This window comes from Argiope bruennichi, chromosome 11 (assembly GCF_947563725.1).
Source record: "Argiope bruennichi chromosome 11, qqArgBrue1.1, whole genome shotgun sequence".
Classification (NCBI taxonomy): domain Eukaryota; kingdom Metazoa; phylum Arthropoda; class Arachnida; order Araneae; family Araneidae; genus Argiope; species Argiope bruennichi.
In genome coordinates this window covers 34483174-34506861 of record NC_079161.1, presented here as the reverse complement: position 1 = coordinate 34506861, position 23688 = coordinate 34483174, and the positions used below count along the sequence as shown (strand labels likewise).

General features: G+C 29.2%; 1 protein-coding gene across 1 annotated transcript in view; it reads right to left on the bottom strand.

Moving 5' to 3' along the window:
- The window catches only part of LOC129956513 (peptidoglycan-recognition protein LF-like), a 74062-nt gene extending 69009 nt beyond the window's left edge, over positions 1-5053 (bottom strand). Inside the window, exon 1 of the mRNA XM_056068433.1 lies at positions 4820-5053. The gene's annotated coding sequence lies outside the window, so the exon portion shown is untranslated. The remainder of the gene's footprint in view (positions 1-4819) is intronic.
- Positions 5054-23688: the final 18635 nt, after the last annotated feature.

Below are 23688 nucleotides of genomic sequence, written 5' to 3'. Positions count from 1 at the left end.
CGTTCTCTATCTTGCAAACTCTCTAATTTTGAACTCAATTACAATTTTATGCTAAAAAAAAATCAATTCTTTTATCCCATCCTATTTTGCATATTTGCTATAATCATACTTATTTTAAAATAAAATAAAATCTTATTTCCATTTTTCTAGTAAAAAAATTCCTTCTTAAAAAGACATTAATTGAATGAATATAATAATTAAATTATTCTTTTATCGAAGAAAATTTCTTTACTATAGTAAGGAACCACCAAAGATTACTTTTAAAATGCATCAGTTATTATATTTTCTTAAAAATTATATATTGTTTTCTAGGCTTTCGAAAATTTGATTAATTACTTGAATTTTTAAAACTACAAGTTAAGCTATTTCACTAATAGCAATTATGTTGCTTTCGATCAGAAATACATTAAAGCATATAAAATAATACAAAATACTGCATATACTTAAAATACAGCGAATTATTGTAACACAAATCATGCATTTTTATATCCAGAACATATCCGAAGAATTCTTGAAAAGATAATTTTAGGATAGATCTGACAATAAATACAAATGACAGAGACTCATAAGTTGTATCAGTTACATAAGTTAAATTTTTACAATATCAATTAATTCATTGAAATAATTTTTAATAGTCAAGAATAAATGAAAATTTTTTACCTCAATAGTCAAGGAAAGAAGTTTTTTTTCCTTACATCCCTTATAAAAGAATAAGTAAAATCTTAAAATTCATTCCTTATATTACAAATGATTGTTATATAATGAATAGCTAACTTAATATTGCATTCTACTGGTATTTCCATTATTAAAAGGGAAGCATGCTTTTATGTAATCACGAGTTCTAAGCCATTCTTCAAGGGTTTTTCCTTTTTAGAATGCACTCCTTCGTTTTTTCCCCCACTCTATTCAGCGGACACAGATTTGTTCCCGCCTATTTCTTATCATAGGAAAAACATCGTTTGTTTCCGATTAATTATTATATGTTTCCGGTGGCAGTGGCAATTAAAAAATTCCATCGAATGAAAATTTAGGATTAAATTGAAGTAATAGTTATAACAAAACTAGATGTGCCGGTGTCCTGGCATCGGGATAGCGCGTCTTCCCCGTGTTCTGGGCGTCCTGGGTTCGGGTCCCGGTACGAGCATGGCTGTTCTTCCTCCTTTCTATCTGTGAGATGTGTGAATATGCCCCCCCCCCCATGTAAAAAGGGGTTGTGCAAGCGAATGAGATGTGTGAGTAGCTAAGTCGTACTCTTGGCCCTAGTTGGCGCTACTAAAACTGGAGACGCTCACTTGGCTTAAAATCACTGACTTCGTCAGAGAGCTTGTGTATGGCAAGTGCCATTATAAACAACAACAAAACTAAATGTGAAATGTGGTTTTGCTCTGTATATCGAATTACTTTTTTAAGTTTTAATAAATATCATCAAGTCATACATTTAAATATTAGTATAATGAAATATTCAAGCCATATTAACTTGGATGGTTAATTTTATAATGATTCATATATTATTAATATAATAAGAAAATCAAAAATATATGCATTATGAAATTTCAATTTCAATTAAAATTTATTTCTGAAAACAAACTAAAAAAATTAAAGATTATTTCTGAATAAAACTAAAAAAGATACAATTGTATTTAGAGAGTGCTAATGCTGCTACTACTAAAACCCAGATGAACTTAATCAAATCAGTAAAAATACCAAGTCAATATTATCTAAAATAATAAATAAATATTAATATAATAATATAATATAATAATGATGTATAATAATTCATATATTATGGTACAATTCGGTTCTAACGGTAGCCAAAAAGCGCCAAGAAAAAATTTTGCCAAATTATAAAAATATACTCAAATACATATTGGCGAAAATGCATATTCGCCAAATTGGTGAAATTTTTTCTGGCGCTTTTAAGTTGCCTTTACAACTGACAAGTACCAATTATATAAACTAATATAATATAATTATTAATAATAATATAATGATATATAATAATTCATATATTATTGGGAAAATTTTTCAGATAACGGTATAAAGGAAATCTGAGTACGTTGACTTTTACAAGAAATGAAATAAATTCTTGTTATTGGAAAATTAAGAATAGTTTCAAAAACTTAAATTGTATACAAAAAACATTTATAGTCGTTTTACATTAAATTTAGAATTTTTTTTAGAAAAATACAAAAAAGCATGAAGTGATCGCATATTTCCCTTATATTGTGAATGAATTGATTCCTGTTTTTATAAGGAAAAAACTTAGAAATGGAGTTGTTCAATAACTTTTTAATTTTAAAGAAAGATTATAAATATCTTTTGTTAGAGTTGCCTATTATGCATGGTAACTTCGATAAAACTTTAGTTTATAAAGTCAAGCTCAATTAATTTTGTTTCATTAAGCCAGAAAAGAACGATTTAATGTGTTTATTCAGCTTCACAATATAAATGACTTGCTCAAGGATATCAAGGCTATCTGAAATGACATTTTTTTTCAAGTATAAGGATTAAAACTTATCGATGCGTTTTCCATTGATAATGGTATAATTTTCGAAACTGTTTTTTTAAACAGCTTAATTTATTCATTTAATTTAATTTGTTTCTTTCAACAGTTGTCAGACATTAACTTAAAATGTTTAATGTTTGTAAAGACGGAATTTTGTAATTAATTTTCCATTCCTAGTTTTGTTAGTTTTTTTATACTGTGTATTATAAGTGACGTTCCACCATTTTTATCTGATATTTTGTAATTAATCTTTGGCGACAGATGATATTAGGCATTTAATTTTACTTCATTCATGGTATTATTATTAAAATATTGAAATAACTAAACAATTTTATGTCTATAAAATTTGCTAATTATTTACCGTTTGAGTCCAAAAAATGTTTAGAAATTTTTAACATTTAAGGAAATAATATGTTAGAAAAGATACAAATTTTTTATTTTACCGCTTAATTTTTTTAAATAGTGCAAAACTAAGATTAAAAAACCTTTGCAATCTTTTTTTTAGAAAAAAATTATTATATTCATTTTAATTTCATCTATAAACGATCCGTATTGGCTGTGCATTAGTTTAAAAGAAATTCAAGCTTTAAATAAACTGTATTTTTTTAGGATAATTTCTTTTAATTTAATCGGCAATATTTCATTAAAATATTTTTTGTTGTTAAATTATTGTTTTTCTAAATTCAAAACCAACTAAACTATCTGTAACTGTTGTGGAATACGTTTGGTTGCTTATCCTAAAAAACTTTAGTTTTGGCAGGGCTTTCTTGAAAGATCGAGCAAGATTAATTTATATATTTACATGAAGCAAACGATTCACTCGCAGTAATTCAGATTGCAAATCTACATACTTTGATGAAAGCCAACATTCAACGCTTCAAGACAAAAAGTATTTGTTTACAAAATAAATACTTCTAAACTGTGAAATGATTTTTTTATATTTTTATTTTTAAAATAAGAAAGGTTACATCTGTGCAGCAATTAATGTAATCTATAGTTTAGGAATTTTTGCTTTTTTTAAAAAAATGTTTTTTCTTTTAGAATAGCTCATATTGGATGCCGAAAAAAGGCTGCCAGAACAAATTGCTCTCTTTTTAAAACATGGGAAATAACTGCAAGCATGCAGCTATAATTCTCACTGAGATTAGATTAAACAAAACAAAAAAAATGATATGTTCTAAATCTTCCATTAATTTCATTTAACTTCGATACTTTTATTTAAAAAAAAATTATCACCTAAGTGATAGAACTTGGACAGAAACCTATGGAAAAAATGTTGTTTGACATTTATGGAACTTTGATTGTGATAAATTTAATATTTTAAGAGAAAATAAATATTTACTGTTATTTATTCGATTTGTAACTATACAAATTTGTAAATAAAAAGCAAAATAAGAATTTGGCTATAAACTTTTTTTTTGGCATTTCAGCCCTTTTTTAGAACTGTTTTTATGCGTAATTTGAAACAATGCTTCTCATTTTTGAGCCGGACAGTTTTCGTTGTTTCTAAAACTATTTCATAGAGTGTTTTTCTTCCTTTGTTCAAATTAAGGAATGAAGATGAAGATTCTTTCATATTTTCCGACAATGTAGCGATAAATTTTTATTTCCGATTTCATTTAATTATATTTTCTAAAAATTTATAAATAAAATTTTCTAAGATTTTATGTAAATTATCAAACATAACTGATAGGTTAATATAACTGAATGCTTATTAGTTATTATTTTTACTATTCGTATGTTTCAATCCTGCTAAGATGTAGTTTTTTAAATGATAATTCATGTCTTAGATAGATGAGATAATAGACTTAATTTCTAAAATAGTACGCTTAGTTTGTGTCTAACATTTTGTAACTATACAGATAGAGATAATTACCACATTAATTATGTAAAGGTAATTACCACTTTATCCAAATTAACAATGAAATTATAGATATATAAAGCATGATGAGCAAAACAGGCTCCAGATTTCTGAATAGTAAGGTGAAACTATCTGTCTCAAAATGAAATTTTAAATCTTTTCTCAGAGAGATTTTGACATGTACAGAATGCTTATTTTATATGAAACACAAACAACATGCTTGTCGAACATATTAGTTGCCAAAGGGAGATATTTAAATAATAAAATAAGAAAAAAAAATCCTTAAATATTTTACATAAATTTTAATTCCAAAAATTTCTAAAGAAATATTTTTTAAATATTCAAAACAGTTATGCCACTTAATGTTAAAAATAACTAAATACAGAACATCCACAAACATTGACCAAAAGAACACGAAGGAACATTTTTAGAACGCTAGAAATCCAACTTACCTCTTTGATCCTAACTCTTTTCCGAGCAGATGCAAAAGAAATCAATTAAAAGCACGTTGTCTAACTTCAGCTGCATACTTATCAATTATCGAAAAAGTTTCATGTAGCTACTAACAGCTGCTTCCGTTTCTGCAATAAATATTTACTTTCGCCATTTTTTTCCTTGTTCCGGTTTTTCAGCCTTTTGTCAGAGTGACAGCAGCCAATTTGATCATCCTTTGATCGCAATATCTCGGGTTCTTCCATCTATCTCTAATCCAAATGTAATAAATTCCCACGGCATTTGCAAATGCCGAAAGTAGCAACCTGTTTGATAGATATTCACGTTCAAGGAAGTTAAGATAACCTTGCATGTTTTTGGATGTATAATTAATCGTAATTACAGAAATAAGTTATGTAATTGTTATGTAATTTTAGGAGCAGAAAACATAAAAAAATGTTATCTATGTTATATAATTTCAGAAGCAGCAAAAATAAAACGTCATTAGTAAAATGGCAGTCCTTCAGATTTATCTGATAATTCTGAGACGTTAATAATTTTTTTATCTTATTTATTTGACGTATCTATTTTTATTTTCTGAACTTCGGGAATTCAAGATAGAAAGAAATAATGCCTACCAGTATTTTGAAATAATTATATCTCATTTTGATTTGCCACCATTTTGCGTCCACCATTTTCCGATAGCAAGTTAAATCGCATAACTGAATTCTCAACAGTAGTCCTTAGCATATCAGGAGGAATATTAAGCACTTATCGGTGTATTGCATCTTCCGATTCTGCGCAGTTGTTAAGATTATCATCTTAAACAGAGCTATTAAGATAACCCCATATCCAGACATCACATGGGTTGCGGTTTGGTGACTGTGGTGACCAGGAATTGGGGAAACCATTTGGGACCATTTATGAAATATTGCTTAAGTAATTGTGTGACACATGTACCAATGTGTGGCGAGGCCCGTTTTTGCATGAAAATTGTGGTCTCTAAAATGCCATGTTGCTGGAGTTCAGTTATTGCGAAACGTCTAAACATTTACTCTAAGCGAGATGCAGTCAAAATGCACGGAACAAGTTCTCCTGTTGACTGTCCTTCAAAGAAAAATAGTCAAATTATGAAACTAGCTGTCATACCACGCCAAACGGCGACTTTAGGCGAATGCAATGGAACTGGGTAGATAATGAGAGATTTGTTTGGCCCAAATCCTGCAATTATGGGTATTGATATTGAATTTAAGTAAAAATGGCTCTCATCTGTCCACAAAATGTTCTGCATAAATCTGCCACAAAAACTGCAAAGATCATTTGCTTCTTCCTACCGTAAGCCAATTACAAGCCTTTGCGGTTTCGCATAACCCCACAAACAGTTTTGTTTCAGAAACGATTAAACACATTTTAAACAGATGTCTTCATGTCTTATTTTGTTTACAATAATGAAAACAGCGCCATTTCCACTGGCGGTGAGAGTTTTTTTTTAAGCTGAAAAGGAATTCCCATGACATGTTTTTATACTATTACCAAGTTTGATGACATTTGTTCCATTAGTTTTCCTTTTATAAGCATTTCAAAGTGTAACTTTAATTATAACCACAGATTATACAGATATACATATCTGTATAATCTGTATTGCTCAACGGACCAAGCCATTTTACCTATTGCTACAAAATTTGTCGCATATATCCTTTGGAAGTGGGAAAAGGTAACTTGTAAAGATACTTTGAGATTTTAATTAATTAAAAATTAAGGGGAATGAAACATTAAGAGCGTGTGATCTCTTGTAATTTCCAAACATTAATTTCCTGTCCGGATGATTAAAGACGAAATGATAGAAATAATTGGCTGTGAACACAATTCTGACAAAATATTCAGAGTTGGGAAAATTTTGTCAGAATTGTGTGCAAAATTAGCCCGAGAATTTAGCACCTCCACTTCATCAGAGACTGCCTGCAGGTTTCTAATTTTAAATCCATCATTACGTTAAATCCCCTTCTGTACTCACCAAGAATAGTCTCCTAAGATATAATTACAAATCTCTGATATTGCTGGCCAGCAAGCACATTCAGTCTGAGCACTAGAGAGGTAAAGCGATTTAAATTATTTTTAGTGGATAGTCAATTGATACTTGTCTAACAAGGGGAGGGCATGGTTTGAAAAGTTGAATTTAGGATGAGATTTAGTATAATGGTGATATGCCTTAGAATGTTCATTCATTATATTATTAAAGCGCAATAACCAGCCAATTTTGAGAAAAGGGCTCCCAAACTTTCACTATAGTTTATGTATTAATAATTTTCGACCACGCTTGCTGTGTATGTTAATGTTGAATTTCCCCTGTTTTTAACTATAAATTACAATTGCTGCCCTTTATTGAGATCGTTTTGGGATTTCAGAATTTTGATAATATTAACCGTTTTATAATAATAACCGAAATTGGGTAAAATTTACTACATTTTTATCATGTGAAAAGAAAAGAATAAAAAAACTTATCTCAGGGCTATCTTTGATTTATTTCAAAAACAACAATAAAAAAATTCATTAACTGCTGCTTATCGATAATTATTCTTTAAAGATTCAATTGCATTGATTATTTTGTTTTAATTGATTGTATTGTTAATTCTTTATTATAATTATTATTTAAAGATTCAATTACATTGATTATTTTCTTTTAATTGATTGTATTGTTTATTCTTTATTATAATTATTCTTTAAAATTCAATTACCTTGATTATTTTCTTTTAATTGATTTATTGTTTATTCTTTATTATAATTATTCTTTAAAGATTCAATTACATTGATTCTTTTCTTTTAATTGATTGTATTGTTTTAAAAAGTAATTGATGGATGTTGCATGCAGGATTTTAAAATATTAAGTGCTTGACCCATTTCGGCGTTCGTTGATAGGTTTTTTTTTAATATTTTCCTCCCGTTCATAATCCTCCATGTTTATTTCTTGGCATGATCATAATGGACATCGAGATCTTTCAAAATTTTACAATGAAGAGGCTGTGGAATTTTCAACTATTCCACATCATTCGTTGATTCATTATAGGTAAAATTTCATGCTGGATAAGAATTTCAAATTTGCATTCAACACTCAAATATATTCTTTTTTTTATCCACAATGCTTTCATAATTGAATTGCGGACAATATTGGTTTATATCTACAAGCCAGATCTGGTAACATAGGTGTGCATTTAAACCAGTCCAGGTCGCTCTAGATCAGACAAAATAATGTGAATCCCATCTCGACAAAATAATGTGACCCTCAGCAAATTCTTTGCAAATAAAGCAAGGAACTCCATGAACTTTGGTTCAAAATGAAGAAGAATGAATTTAAATACGTTGGTTTGGGACCCGATGATTTTGATATTATAATACGAATGGTAACATTGTGATCACATTGAACGTCGTTTACTGTAGCAAGAAGATAAAAACTAAAAGACAATGGAAATAATTATTACACTGCAAAATGACACACGCCGTCTAATATAAGTGAATTCAAGCGAACTAGTTTTGAGGCAGATTTAAAAAACAAGTCTTCATTATTTTTTTAAGAATCGTTTTTCTGTACATGATAATATGAATCGCCAAAAGATGCAACATTTTTTTTATTTACTTCAAATTCTAGTTCTGCATATTTTGCTTATAATTCATTAAATCTTCTCTATAAATAAATAATTTTAATATCGAAACATCAAAATGACAATTACTTAAATGTTTTTAGCAAATAAATGTTAGAAAAATTTGATTTTAACTAATTAAAAATTCTCTCTCATTTTAAAACAAAGTAATAACATCATTAATTTTGTCCTTATAGGTTTTTTAATTCGTTAACCTTTCATAATTCCTTCCTATTAGTTTGACATTTTTATCCAAATATGCACTATTAGTTTGGTATTATTAACATATAAATTAACAATTTATTTTGATAAAGTAATTTGAAAGTTCTTAGTGTTAAAACGTCTTATAAAAAGTTTTTACAGCTTTGAATGAATGACGAAAGCCAAGGAAATAAGGAAACTTTTATTCTGCACAAAATAAAATATTTTGAATCTATTTTTAGAAAAAACATTTGATAAAGATCATAATTTAAAATTTAAAAATTTAATTCAGCTATGTTCGGTTGGAAGTGTGGTATCATTTTCGGTTAGAACTTCACTTTCAACAGAATCATCTCTTTCTTCTGTACCTGTGTCATCATCAACATCATTTTCAGAATCATCTTCTGTTTCTGATGTGGCACCTACCAATGATGTTGTTAAAGCATTCGATTCAGTTGTATCTTCATCATCATCATCTTCTACATCTTCTGTAGAGTTACCTGTGATGTCATCTGGATATTTACTGTCTTTTGAGACCTCGGAAGTGATGTTTGAAGTGATGGCAGATGTGGCATTTCGAGTGGTTGCAGATGTTGTCATTGTTGGCGATCTGGCGATTATTCCTTTATATTTCAAAAAAGAATCTCGTGCTTTCCTTCTGTTGATGCTACTTCTTCGGACTAGAGAAGAATTTTTCAATAGTTCCGCCAGAATCTGTTTAAGTTTTTCGGAATTGACCTTTTTATCATCTTTTGGCATACTTCCTTCTGCAGTTGGCACATCTTTGCCAAACTGCAATTCTTTTTCGACATTGTTATTAGGCGCTGTTTTTGAGTTTTCGCCAAGCATTTTGGACAATTTCTCATCCAGACTCGGAATTTCTTTCTCATCGGTTGCTTTGTCTTTATCAAATACTTTACTTTTTTCTACCTGGTCAGCATTTTTGAGAACAGATGTCGCCAACAACTGTAATATAGTTGGCGTAAGAACACCAGAACTTTCTACATTCTCATTTGAATTCCTTGACAACAATTGCTGTAAAAATGCAGGATTTTTCAGAAGATTCTTAATAAGAATTTCTGTCGCTGGTTTACTTCTGGCAGTGGTTGGTGTTTTCGTAACACTGGATGATCCGTGATTACTTTTCGATTTTTGAATTTTTTGAAGTAATTGTACTATATTTTGAAGATCACTTCCAGCAGGATTAGAGGCACCTATTGATTGTGTACCAGGATCTTTGAATCTTTTTTCTGTGACTATATCATTGTCAGAAGATATATTTTTTCTACTTTTTGTTGCATTCTGCGTGTTTCGTTCTTTTTTATGAAGAGGACTATCTCTAACAGAATCTGATTTGTGACTTTGTTTTTCACCAATAGCTTTCATTAAATCCTGTATCATTGAACTCTGCATTTTAACGACCTCTTCTAAAACTGGAGTGGTGAATCCTCCGCTGGTTTCGGCTGAAGTGCTGATATTTAATGTATCAAAAATAGATTCCAATTCTTGTTCTTTTATTCTGTAAATCATTTTCAATAGGTGCATACCTTTCTGATCGTTAATATCTGCAAAAAGGTATAAACAAAGAAATTGTAAATTGAATCTATTTAATTCTATGTATGTTTTCAAAAAGCAAGAATTTTCCCTCTCTGTATCATTTTGTACTATTTTTCCGGTATGACACATTTTCAAAAACAATAAATTCATAGCATAATGAAGGGGAAAAATTAAAGAGGATTTTGAAACTATAGTCCGAAACATAGTATCAATAGACCAATGTAAAGCTTTAGGCGTCTATTTTGATATCAATTTCTTCTTATTTTTAACAATGATAATGTGCATACAAGAAAGATATTTAAGATCGTTGCCATGCGATTGTTTATAAATTTAGCTACTAAAACAATAAAAAGTCTTATTACAAAACGTAGTTAAAATATTTTTAAAAATTTATTAAAATTTCGCAAAATTATCGTTAGAAACAGCATTTAAAATCACTAAAAAGTTATTTTTGTTTTAGTTTTAAAGTTGAGTAAAAATGAATTTTTGCAATAATATGTTCCAAAATGACTAGGGAAAAAAGAAAACAATTTCATTAATTTTAAATTTAAATCCTTATTAAAATTTTGTAAAATTATTTCTAAATTAACTCCTTTTAATCAAAAAGTACCAAATTTACTACTTAATTCAGTAGCTTTAGGCATATTAAGCGATCCTGCAAAGCATTTGCGCGATTTTTAAAAATATGTGAAGGAATTTACAGATTATATATCAGTGTAGTATGCATATCTACGTTTAGAATCTAATATATACATTCTTAGCAAATTTTGGAACGAATCTGCCAAAGGTTTGATCATCTGTTGGTCAGTATTTTTGTATGCACGTTAACGCAATAACTCAAAAACGTAATGACTGGTGTCATGTGATCTTATTACGTAATTGAAATTTTATGCCAAATTTTGCTTTTAATTGGTTCATTCAAGAGGCGTTCAAAATATGAATTCGGTTTTCGGCTACTTGTGTATTAATCGCATATCAGAGATTAATGTTCCAAAAAGTCGCCAAAGATCACATGATAGATTCAATAAAAATGTTAGATACGTACCAAGGATCTACATTTCAAATCATTTGTCCGTGACTTTACCTAAAATAAACAATTTTATGCGGGAAGTGAAGGATAATATCTATATTAGAGAGTTCATGAGAAAGTTTTGGGCTCAGATTACCCTTTGGTTTTGTATCATTTGGCGGTATTCGAAGTATCAGTAATCAAACAAAACTCTTGAATGTTTTTTTTTTTCGAAATCTCTCCAGTCAATGTTTTGTTTATTTTAGTTTGGATTTATTAGGTCTGGAAATTTTCATGTCTAAATGGTGATTGTTCATATGAAGGAAATGGACGGGTTTTTCCAGACATAACAAAATAGGTTTTTGGAATAGCATGGCAGAGTTTTGTTCGGATAAGAATTGGAAATTACGCTGGACATCCTGTGACCAGCTGACTGGGATCAACTTTAAACGAAGTTAACTAAAGAAAGGAAATTTAAATAAGACAATATATAGAGAAAGCGAAATCATCTAAGAATTAAATTATTTGAAAATTAACAATTTTTAAGAATTCATCTTTGAAACCAATCTGCCCAGACATGTACTAAAAGTTACAATGAAAAACAGCATTGGAAATATTTTATTTCTGTCTCTACCTAAAATTAAAACTAGCCGCTTCAAGCGACTTGCTGGTTCACCAAGAATATTGGTTATATTTGATTTAAGAAAATAATTTATATATAATTTCATGTTCATGATTCCACCGAATTATTTGATATCAAGGTTGTGTTATTTTAATTATCTTACTAAATTTCTGTTTTTTGTGCACTTGAACCTTTCTATTGAAGATTATCCCATAATAATATAGCGCTATTAAAAACGTAAATGTATGGTTTATCTATCGTCTAATTTTCACGATTTTGTAACATCACTTCGTTAATCATCTTCAAAACTATATAATAATAAAAAGAATCCTTCTTCTTTAGCTTTCAACAATGGAAGAAATCTTCGAATATGAATATTTGCTGCATCAATACAAATGGTTCGAAGTTCAAAATAACAATACCATATGTTATTGCAAATGAAGCAAAGAAAAAAAAATGTTTTTAAAAATCCAAGGGAAAATGCGCACTATTGTTAAACAAGTATAATTGAAAAGTCAATTTTTTCAATCTTTTAACAATCTTAGAATAATGCAAAAATCTTTTTTTTTTTTTTTTTTTTTTTTGCTTTACAATATTTTCGGAAATTACGAAAATATTCAAAAATTCAGCTTAATCTTTAATTATATATGTAATAACATAATATTTCTGGTATTCTCTTAAGTATATAAATGTTACAGGATTTTGTATAAAATTCACTTACTTTCAAACTGTTGATTCGTCACTTTGGAAAGTACTTCAGTGTCATCGCTTGTTTCTTTTGGAAATCTCGAATTAACTGAAATATAAAGAGTTTATTTTAAAATTGACGAAATGAATAAAAAAAGCAATAGAAGAACCCAATTTCAGTGTTGTTATATTCTTTTTATGCTTTTTCTATCACTAATAGTTTATTTCCTCACAATCTATTGATTGAAACAATATTGTTACGGGTTTGTATTATCCCTTTCCTGCGCATTTAACTCTACAATAAAGAAGTGAGTTTTACAGATAGGATAGGATGTTATCCTCGACCCTGTCGGCGTATTTGTTGACTTTGGTAACAAAAACGAAAGTCCTAAGAAACTTTTGAAATTTTGGTGATATAGAGATTAGAAGCGAAGACACGATATCCACCTAGAAACTTCTTTGTCCTTTCATTGGGACTATAAAATGCCGGGGGTAAAAATTAAGTGTAGTCAGTTGAGTCGAGTCCAAATGAGTAATGGACAGTAGTAGTCGAGTGCAGAATGTTGTTATATAGTTCTCATAGTTTTTCTGTCACTAATCGTTGATTTCATCACAAATTATTGATTGACACAAAATTATCAAGGCTCTACATTAACCCTTTTCTGCCCACTTAGTTTCGCAGTAGAGTTTTACAGATGGCTCCAAAGGATACTGAATGAATGCCAGGCCAATAAACCTCAACCTTGGAGACGTATTTGTCGATTTTGGTGACAAAAACGAAAGTCCCAAAAAGCTGTTGAAATTTTAGTAATGCATAGATTAAGAGCGAAGATACATTATCCATCTAGAAGCTTCTTTGTTCTTTCTTTGGGACTACAAATTGCCGAGGGGCAAATTTGAGAGTAGTCACTTGAGTTCAGCTCAAACGAGAAGAATTCAGTAGTAGTAGATTGTAGAGAGAATTGCCGAGTTCTGTCTGGCCCTTTCCTACTTCTGCGTTTATACTAGTGATTTGTTGCTAGTGTAAAGCTATTTACTGCAATTACTGTTCTTGTGGCAGCTTCGGTTGTTCTTTGCTATAGTGCATTCGTGAAGAATAAAGTGACGTTATACTTTTCCTAGCCTGTTGGATTTTTAAAAGTGCATCCACAAGACGAAATTTTGGATTTCTCCATAGCAATGTTTAAAAAGTTCTCATTCAAACAGATTACTGAAGTAGCTTTTGTAAAAAATTCTACTATTTTACAAAGGCATAAAACTGCATATTAATTTCAGTATATTAATTCCTCTAAAATATCATTCAGTTCTGTAAGAACTTCTTATACGAAAATTAATATGATTTTTAAAAATTTCTTTTTTGTTTTTATGTCTTTCAAAAATTTCGGAAATGATTAATTTTATTAAATTAATGCAAAATAATATTAACAAATTTTTAACTAGCTTATTTTGAAATTCGAATAAAAAGAAGAGACACGCATTTTTAGCTTTAATGTTTTCTTTGTATTTATTTCATATATGAGGATATAAGTATTTTTTAATAAGCTTTAAAAGGGTTTATAAATATAATGCTAAAAAAGTTTATTTAATAAGTAGAAATAAGTTTTATGTACTTTTTACAAAAGATAAGTAAATTTAACAAGTTTAAAAAGGCTTATTAAAGAAATTTATATGTTTTAAATAAACTTTAGAAGTTTAAAAAAATCTTACCAAATCTCTTCCTATCTGCTCTCTTCTTAACCATTTTTGTAGTCGGTGGCTCTGTCTCCCCTGTTATCGGAGGCTCGGTTTCAAAAACAGTGGTTGGGATACCCATGATTGTGGTTTCGTAGGTAGTGGAGATGGTAGTAGTAGATATATTTTGAGGAGTTGAGTCATTCACATTCTTTTTGAACAGTCTCCTTTTCTTGTCTGAAAAGAATTTATAATAGGTTAAAGTAAAAAACAACAAACATCTTCACAATATTCTTGTGCTTCCGAGAATATTCTGTTTCAGGAAATTGCTATAAATGAAAATTTATTTTCGATAATTATTTATAGAAACTTAATATAAAAAAGACATTGCATTTATGTATATATGTTTACATCTTCTCTTAAATAACTTGGTCGAATTCAACCAAAATTTACTCATTCATAATACAAGTGAAAGAATACTATTAATTAATAAATTAATGTTTAATAGTATTCTTTTTCTTTTAAAATTTAATTAATTAAACATTCAATCTAATAGAAGATAACCAAAATTTTCTTACTTTCGAAAACGAATTATTTCACAACAAATACTTTTATAACCTCTTAAAGTTGAAAATTTTACCTTTTCAAAGATATACATTTTATTTTCATGCTAGATTTGTTTCATAATAAGGAAAATTACAAATACTTCGTTGCTAAGCAACGGTGAAACTTTGAGCGATTCAATCTTTATTTATTTTTTATATTAAAAACGTTTTGGCAACTATTTTTTAGTTGGTTTTAAAAGATAATTTGTACAATATTTGAAAAATTATTTTTCTTTTTCGATTTTGAAGAAAAATAATAATTGTTGCCAGAAAATATTTGCAGAATTCCGAGAAAACAATAAAATGAAAGTTTAAAAGCAGTCGATTAATAATTGATATAAGAAACAGCAATTGCTTCAGTTTATTAATGTAGAAAAAATCAACCATGAGCGGAATCATTTGGTTCAAATGATATTGTCAAGATAATTAAAAAACTTTTCAGACGATAAAATGACTTTGCGTATTAAAATATTTTCTGCATTAAATGTAGTTTCTACATTAAAAACATTAGACATAAAAATGTTTTAATCATATGAAATGTCAAGCATGTTACCAAATAGTATAACAAAAGTGGATCACTTACTTGGAAAATATTGTTTAATTGCAAATTTAGCTTCAATATGCTTTCGTCTTCTCCTTGAAGGGTTGTTTGCAATGACTGAAAAAAAAACAATGCACTTAATTCGAAGTTTTATAATAGATGTAGTATCGAAATATTTATCATATTATTGCTTATTATTTATGCTTTATGAGCATTTTTCATTGATTGATCCAGTATATATCGAATTGTACACTGTATATTTCTCTCAATCTACAGATTAAATCGCTGACTGCAAAATTCTCATTATTTTCTCGCACCTGAGAATATTGTTATTTTTTTTATAAAAGCTTAAGATAGTAATAGTTTCACAATATTTTTCCGAGAATCCACTTCATAGCGTTGTTTTCTTAATTTCTTGTATACAAAGAAAAAAGGTCATTGTCAAATAAATAAATAATTGAGCTTGAGATTTTCACGCATCTTTACTTTTTAGAGATCCTTGAATTAAAAAAAAAAAATGTATTTTTTTAATTATGTCTGTCAGTCTGTTAACACGATAACTCAAAATGCTCGGTACGTGAATTCTATATCAAACCTGTAGATTTTCAAATTTTGAACAAAATCCATTTTGAGGAAGTCTGTCTGTCTGTCTGTTACTATGAAAATGAACACAATAGCTATAGAACGAAAAAGAATTGCTAAATAAAAAAATCTGTCATTCAATTTTAGCATCAAAAGTATAGATCAGTATTATCTTTTGATCTGTCTATGGGTTGATAATCCATGCATATAAAAACCCATAAATACAATAACTTAGAAACGAAACAAAATAGAAAAATAAAATTTATCTATTTTATAACTAAGATAAATGAAATTTAGATAACTTGACTATAACTTAGATAAATTAACTATTAGATAGCTTAACTATTCATTTATATAAAACTTCGATAAATGAAATTAGATGTACAGTTTCAGCATTTAAGCATAGTTCCATCTTTTTTAAAAATCAAATTTTGAAATAATTCTACCAAAGGATTCGATATGTACTTTCATAAGCATGTAAATACTTTAACTAAAAAACATAATTATTTAAATGAATGAGTGTTGACAGGCTATTTTATTTCTGAAATTATAATTATGTGGCAAATTTTGATTCAATCGGTTGTCAAATAGGCCTCTAAAATACGTACTTGGTTTTATCTTTCTTATACTGTGTTCATGCGCGAAATTTTGAAAATAAAAATCTGAGTACTTGTAGCGTTTTCATGGCTGTGTTCAGACTTCTCAATGTTTATGCGGGAGGAAGGAAGAATAACACCTTTAGAGAAATTTTTTTTTGTTAAGACTTATGCCGCCCTCTAGGGGCAAGAAATTGAGACATCTTTTCCGCTTATTTTAAATGTGAAGAAAAATTTTATGATGCTGCTTGACAATTAATTCTATAATCGTTTTCTTGAAGACTGACCATTATGATTCTCAATAGAAGAGAAGATAACGTGCCGCTATTAACACCAATGTTGATGAGTTCAGGTCAAAAAAATAATTGTAAGGAAATCCACAAATTTAACTTTCAACTTCTATTTATAAATGAATAGTTGCCATGGAAGCACATAATCTTACTATAAATAAAAGTCATAGAGGCTACATATGTATATATGTATGTTCCTTTATTGTTTAGAACAAGAGACAAACTTTTCATATTTATTTAGAACAAGGTAAAGAAAGTTGCCAACTTTTAAAAGCATAAAAATTAATTAAATATTTAATTAATAAGAAATTTATCTAAATCTTGCCTTTTTTCTGTTGTAGCTTCAAAGAAAATCATCTTATAAAAATATTTTAAAATTAAATATTCAGTCTTCTCTGATGGCAAATTTTTTTTCCATTGTTAATTTTTCTTTTAACATTTTGAATTATGTAACAGTAAGACACTGATCAAATCTAACATTTTTCCAACCATTTCTGTTTTATATATTTTGAAAATTTTTTTTGTGTCAGAAAAAAAAGAAAAAAAGAGCTAATTTATTCTTTATCTTCAAACAATTACAAATTATCAATGCAAAGGCAGTCAATCAAGTTTGTGGTGTAATAATAGGATTTGTGCATTAATTTGTAAAAATTAGCATTTAAATTAGCAATATTAAAAGAGAAAGCATTTAATATATTGACTGTTATAGAATTTTGTATAAATTGATTAAAAAAGACTCATGTTTTTCAGACCTACCCCGTGAGGATATATAAACATTATTATTATTTTGTTATTTTGTTGCATTTCTTAATGAATTTTAACTTTTTATGGTACTAACGGACTACTTTTATTAGAAATAATTGTATATTATGTTTCAAATTATACTTGCAGATCATCTCACAACAATATACAGTGTATTCCTGAATTCAAGTGCAAAACTTTAAGGATTGGTAAAATACGTATAAAAAGTTTTTTTTCGTATAGAAATATGGGCTGAGAAAGAAAAATGTAGGCTGTAAAAATAAGAAATGCTGAAGAAATAAATATATTCTTTATTTATATAATAATTTTAGAGCAGACGATATACAAGTTTAGTGATGTAGTTTAAACAAAAATGAATTTTTGGGAAGAAAAATATTGAATAGTTTTTATTTAGAAATTTATTTAGTTACCTTATAAAATCGTCTGAAAAACAATTTTATTGATTTTCAATGGCATTATGAGTTTCAAACGATTCTTTGCTGTTAGATAATATTTTTGCATGATGGAGCAATTTACAATCCCTGAGAAAGTAGATGTACATATTATGTACGGAGCTGTAAATTGTTGCAGAAGAGAGACTTTAAAATGGTATCAAGAACTCTTACTTAATAGAACAAAAACAAATCACAAAATTTTTACGCACTTACACCGCTAATTTTTTGATTTTATGTTAAAAACCGGGTGTTGGCCTTTCAGCATTTCTTGTTTTTTCCGTCTAGACTTTTCATTTCCTGCCCTATATTGCTACACAAAGAATGCTTCTTTATATGTATTTTATCTACCTTTAAAGTTTTGCCCATTAATTCAGGGACCTCCTGCATAGAATGACCACACCAATCACTTTATATAATGAAATATACAGACAGTATGACTGGCAGCACTGAACGATAGCTCAGAAGATAAATTTACATTGCCGTCTATGACTTCCATGACGCTACTGAAATATCACTCGCCAATGTAGATCATTCTATTTTGCCGGTCATCAGTAAATTCCCATGAAGACCAATGTGTTGGATTCCAAACATTGCCGAATATATTAACTAATAATATATAAAATCTGAAATCCTACCTCTTCTCTTCTCTAAAGGAAGTTTTTCATTTGTATACAATGCATTGTCCCCATTTCCAGCCGATCCTTTGCGAACCACTCTCTCGTGAAACATTTCTGCTTTGAAGCCACCAGGTTTAAGGTCGTTAGGTGGTTCTTCAGTTAATTCCATCTCTCCTTCCATCGCTGAAATAGAATTAAAATGAAGAATGGATTGATATAGTGCTTTGTGAAAATTTACCAATATTTTTGGTTGCTGTTCACCGTACATTCCATGATATGATTTATAGTTTTGTGTTAAAATTCGTTATACAATAAAATCTTGTTTAACGAACATAATTCGATTTCAAATATTACTATTAATGTGAAACATTTGTTAAGGGGAACACTTTTCTCCACAGCAATTCACGTTAAATAGGATAACGCTTCCCGTTCTGAAACTAGTGGCAGTGGTTCACCCAACACTTTCTCACATAATGTATAATAATCTTGTCACGCCTAAGAATGGCTTACATGGCTCTGCCATACTTTAATTACGAAGTATTAACCATTGGCGCGAATTTAGCATCTTTATTGACTCTATCGTGTCATCCTTGGCGAGTTATTTGGCGATTAATTCCTGGCATGTCGTTAATGGTATCCAAAAATCGAATTTGTGTTTAGACACGTTTTCCTCAACCGATCGAAACAGACTTTGACGCAAACTGCACTCGTAGTCACAAATTCTCATACCAAATTTAATATGTTGGGTTTACTTATTTCTAAAAGTACAGACCAGCAGAGCACAATTGGGTTTTGCTCAAAATTTGACAGGTATCTGTACTACAGATGTTAAATGTGATTACCGAAACTTATCTATCTAGCTCTGTTTATTTAGCAATCATCGCGTTAATTTATATTCAAACAGCTGACCAGACGGGCGTCCTCTAAACAGGTTTTGCTCAAAATGTGACAGAAATCTGCAAATTTGGTTCAAAGACCATATACCAAATTTCAACCATCTAGCTGAAATAGTTTTTGAGTTATCTTTGTCAAGACAGACGGACATTTTCCAAAAATATGTTTTTCAATCTCAGAAATGTCTGAAACATAGAGATTCGTGAACATCTCGAGTTCGAATCTTCTATGCTACTTATAAGAAAAAAATTTTTTAAAAAAAGCAACTATTATTGTAAACATTTACTCGATAATTTTAGAAGTCCGCCAGAAAGAGAAATCTCTTATTGAGTGCTGACTATTTTTATGGCAGTTAGCATTCTGCTAATAAACCGTCATTAAAGTACTCGATATTAAGTGTAAAGTACAGGAACAAGTACAGTATAAGGATAGTAGTATAAAGTACAGAATAAAACATAAAGTATAAAGTACAGTACAAGGAAAGCTTACCTTGTCTTTTGATTTCATTACTTCTTTTTACTGTTACGTTACTGGCATTAGGATTTGGCGGTATTTCTGGCACGATTTCTTCCGTAGCAGAAAGGGCAATTCCTTCGGGATTGGAATCATTGATTGACTTTTTAACCAGCCTATTCAAGCTATCTGCAAAATATAAATTAAAATTAAATGCCTAGAAATGAAAACGTGTCTAAGCTGGAAATTCGCTGGAATTAAAACTTAAACTAAAATTATGTGTAACATAATTAAAATTATGTATTTCTTTTCTGCTTTGAACTGATTGAACCTGATTGTTTGAAGTGACTTTCAATCATGAAAAATTTAAACACAATTAGGGTATTGGCTTTAGTTCGATTTTAGTATTGTTATCATATCATTTTGTAACTATACAAAGGGTATTTCTGGCCGTTATCTTTCGTTGAGAGGCATGTAGTTGACAAAGAACAACAATTTTGATGCCGCTTTATCTCCAAACATTCATTGCATATGAGAAGAATGAAGTTTGACTCTCAACAAATTTAGGTGCATCAGACTCTGAACATGGCATAATTGAGTGGAATTCAGCATCAAATCTACAATTCTCCTATTACTAAGCTGAAACCGACAACCCCCCTCCCCCCGTATCATTTCCACATTTCGTTACTCTAACCTAAGGACAACTGCACTATTTGTTCAGCACAATTGAACCAGCTGCAATATTTTCCATTGTAGAACACATTCTTATATGCAATAATCTGCCATGCAAAATTGAAATAATTCCAAAACGTTGGAGATTCCAGATCCTTGCAACGCAATAATTCCTTTATGCAGGAACAGCTCAAATGGAAATGAAAATGGAATGGAACAGAAAAATGGAACAGCTCAATTATGTTGCATCACAAATTACATTCTTGCAATGCAATAATTGGTTGTGCAGGGATAGAACATTGCATAATTTCAGTTAGATTTTGAAAAAAAAATATTTTTAAAACTATTTTAAGCATTTTTGAGTTGATTACAGAGCATATGGCACAAAATTGTTCTGGCTAAGAAAGGACTAATCCTACAGTCCTAATCACTGAGCCGACTTCGCCAATTTTTGCATTCTTTGAAAGATCATGACATCGAAACGTATCATTAATGGTCACTCATCATTTTCATTTCTGAGAAATATATCTAAAGTACTTGCAACCAAATGTTTTTCTGTGAATATTAGATGGGGTAAAAAATGGAAAGAAACATTGAGTTTCAACCACTCTATCTTATACCAAGATTTTTTAGTAAATATGAAAACTTATGGATCTCAGATATAACATTAGTGACCACCTGTTCATACAATACTCTTTATATTTCCCTGAAATTCAAATAGTTTTCATTATGCAATCAATTTTGTTTTGATTTTTTTTACCTTTGTAGAAATCTAAAGAAAAATAATTCTGTTTATTAACTATGTAATTTACAAGACAAATAAAAAAGGTGAAATTACAATACCACAAGACTCAGAAAATAAAAGAATTGCACTTTTACGGTTTTAATAGAGTTATGATGTCATGGGAATAACCTTCAATAGAAAGGTTCATGTACACAATGAACAGAATTTATGTAAGGCAGCTCAAAAAAAAAAAAAGTTTAATATTTGTCAATTTGACAGAATCATGATCCTGAAATCATGACTAAAAGAATGAAATATAATCAATATCCTTGGCTAACCAACTTGTCATCAAAGTTCTTAATTTAAAATAAAATTTAGTTTCGTTGTGATAAGAGGTAGCCTATCAAAAAGAATTGACTAAATTAATGCTATTAATATGGTGAATGTACATTTGTACACCAACGACCGAAGTGACCTTAACTCACTGGATAAAGATAGTACAGAAGTTTTCAGTTTGGCGCTGATAACAGCGTAAAAATATTTCATGGTAAATAAAGTATTAAATTGATTAAATAATTAAGAAAAATACTTAGGAATTTCTTTTTCTGTATTTAAAATGGAAACAGTTTTAAAGAATTATACCTTTTTGTAGGCCAATAATTTGGCATTTTAAATAAATGAGAAAATAAAAATACATTCTTTTGTAAACTGAAATTTACCATCTGCATTCGGAAACTCGTGTCCTTTGAGCTTAAGTAATTTGTCCGGTTTTTTGAATGGCTTCATCTCATTATAGGGACTATATTTCTCTCCTTTCAACTTTTTGTCACTTTTGTATTTCTGAGGACCATACTTCAACTTTTTTTTCCATTTGCCTTGCTCTGAAAGGAAAATTCATAGTCGTCAAAAACAATGTTATACTTCAGCGCAACTCCATTGCATTGTCCAAATTTTATTAAAACTTGAATTTCTAAATAAAGTTACAAATTATATGGCGCCAATAATACTAATATATGGCAATTATAAGGCAATAAGCTTACTAACCGCTAAACATGCTTTATTCTGCACGAAAACATGAATATATAGTAGCAAAATACAGTTGAAGCGTATACAAGAACAGTTCTTGCAGAAAGCAGCAGCACATATGTAGCAATTTGGTAATAAGCAACTGTAATATAAATTTTCCCTCGATTCTACTCTCTTGACTCGATTACTACTACTGACACCATTTCTGGGACTTTTATAGTCTCAGCAAAAGGCGAAGAAGCTGCTAGAATAGCACCTGAACTCGAGACTTGATGAAGCTATCAGCAAGATTCTCGAACATTCGGAATCCTTCGATCTTTTTATTAAAGTCGCCAAATTCGTCATCAAATGATCACCAAGTAGTTCCCAAACAAGAGTTTTATTTATTCATCATCCATTCAGCAGCTATGAATATTTATATAAAGCTCTTTCCTTTACAAGAAGACTTATTGGTCAAGGAAGAAACCTCAAAAGTTCCTTACCATACACTAAGTTTAAAAAATTAGCTATAATATATACCAAAAATTTTATAGACTTTAGAGGTGGACCAAGTACAAAGTAACAAGATATTTATATTCTAAAACAAGCGGTTGAAAATACAAAAAGCGATTATTTAATGGAGTTCGTTAAGGAAGTAAGATATATATTTTGATAATAAAGGAGAATTTAACTGTTTATTTGGCTACAAGCCAGAACGTTTGATATAGCGTAGATTACTCAGAGACTTAATTTAATGGCACAATAATGGCCTAAGAGTCAACTATATTAGGAAGATTTTTATATAAAATAAATAGAATAGATGTGAAGTTATAAAAATAACAATATTTTAAAGTCTGCAACAATTTGAAAAAATTACGAAATCTAAATTTTTATATCGAACTCTCAACCTATTAGTCATATTTAGTAAAATATTCTAGGCACAATAAAATTTTTAAAAAATTACTCCCTTATGAACAAAATTCAACGTATTATGAATCTTTGAATATCACTGTTTTATACAATATTTGCTATTTCCATATTTGCCACAAGAGCAAAAATCCAATTAATGGACTACATTCTCCAGAATAAAATGTTGACTAGCCTTAGAAAATTAAATACAAAGCTTCATAACTCGGTCACTTTTCATCGCATAAAACTGGAATTTAAAATGCTTTTTTTACAATAATGCTTTAATAAATATGAGTAGTAAAATAATAGGGCTGTATAAAAAGTTGAATTTTATAATTTTATCAGCAATATTTTTGTACTTGATGACATTTAAAATGTACTTGATGACATCAGTTAGAGTATTTTTTCGGTCGGAATTATCTA